Raw genomic sequence first — 1,928 nt, 5'->3', positions numbered from 1 at the left:
GGGGGGGGGATGGTGTGTTTATTGCTGTTTATGGGTGTTTCTTCTTGTATGTATAACAACAGCAGCAGCAATAGTTCTTACTGTATACTTGGTGCTACATCTGCTGCTTCTGTTGCTGCTACTGCTGCTGCTGCTGCTGCTGTTGCTGCTGCTGCTGCTGCTGCAGGTATTGATTTACAGCGTATACCTACATCTATATGGTTACGTGATGTCTTGGGTGTTGTTAGCGACAGCAGCAGCAAACTATTTAGGGGATTAACAATAAAAGAGAATATAGTATATGCAGCATGGTGTAGGGAGGAGGAGAGAGCAGCAGCAGCTGGTACAGCAGCAGCAGCAGCAGCAGCAGCAGCAGCAGAAGAAGAAGAAGCAGCAGCAATAGCAGCAGCAGAAGAAGCAAATTGTATGGGTTTTATAAATCTTTTACCTAATGGTATAAATACACTAATTAATAATAATAATAATAATATAAATAATAATAATAATAATAATAATATAAATAATAATATAAATAATAATATAAATAATAATATAAATAATAATAAAGAAGAAGAAGAAGGAAAAAAGAAGGAAAAAAAAGAAGAAAATATAAGTGTCTCCTCCTCTCCCTCTTCCTCCTCCTCTTCCTCCTCCTCCTCCTCCTCTTCCTCCTCCTCCTCCTCCTCTTCCTCTTGCTCTTCCTCTTCCTCTTCCTCCTCTTCCTCTTCCTCTTCCTGTTGCTCGTCATTATTTAGTGTCTCCTTTAGTAGGGGGGAAGAACAACGATTAGGGTTTGCGAGGGTTTTATATAAAAACCCTAATCTTCTTCTTCTTGATGAACCTTCTTCTTCCTTAGACCCTAATAATGAACAAATCTTCCTTGATACCCTGCACAGGATTGTACACCACCACCAGCAGCAGCAGCAGCAGCAGCAGCAGCAGCAGCAGCAAGGGCAGCAGCAGCTAGGGCAAGGGCAAGGGCAGCAACAAGGGCAAGGGAAAGGGCTGCATGGGCAAGAGCAAGGGAAAGGGAAAGGGAAAGGTCAGCAGCAAGAAGACCAACAGCAGCAGCAGCAGCTGGTGCAGCAGCAGCAGCAGCAGCAGCAGCAGCAGCAGCAGCAGCAGCAGCAGCAGCAGCAGCAGCAGCACAGAGTAAAGGGTGCATTAATAGTTGCACATAGTCCTGCAGTGTTTAGGGTTGCGTCACGAATAATAATAATAAAAAAAGGATCTATAGAGGAGACAGGTACTTCTGCAGAATTAATGGAGAAAAAGGGAGCCCTTTATTCCTTATTAAATAACCCTAAACCCTAAACCCTAAACCCTAAATTAGGGTTTATATAAAGGTGTGTAATAATGAATTAATGCAACAAAAAGGAGAGATTTACTCCCTATTAAATAGCCCTAAACCCTAAACCCTAAATTAGGGTTTAGAGAAGAATATGGTACTTATTAAGGTAAGCCCTTAATTTATTATTAAAAACTAAACCCTAAACCCTAAACCCTAAATAAGGGTTTAGGGAGAAATGTGGTTCAAGGACGAACTCTTTATTCCTTATTAAACCCTAAACCCTAAAAAAGGGTTTATGATTGAATATGGTGTTTATAAAGAATTAATGCAACAAAGAAGAACTCTTTATTCTTTATTCCTTATTAAACCCTAAACCCTAAACCCTAAATTAGGGTTTAGCGTAATATGTGCTAATTAACAACTCATACAACAACAAGCAATTCTTACTAACATATTAAACCCTAAACCCTAAACCCTCAGCTAGGCGTAGCCCACAAACCCTAAACTCTTGTAGAGCCCTAAACCCTAAACCCTGAGCTAGCCTTCAATGCTAAACCCTAAACCCTAACTATACCCTCTTATAGCTGTAAACCCTAAACCCTCATCTAGCCATAAACCCTAAACCCTCCACAGAGGTTTAAATATGTATGCTTATATA

The sequence above is a fragment of the Eimeria maxima genome, genomic scaffold, assembly GCF_000499605.1.
Source record: "Eimeria maxima Weybridge genomic scaffold, Emw_scaff224, whole genome shotgun sequence".
In the NCBI taxonomy this organism is placed as follows: domain Eukaryota; phylum Apicomplexa; class Conoidasida; order Eucoccidiorida; family Eimeriidae; genus Eimeria; species Eimeria maxima.
The sequence above is the reverse complement of the archived record's forward strand: the minus strand, read 5'-3'. Positions refer to the sequence as shown.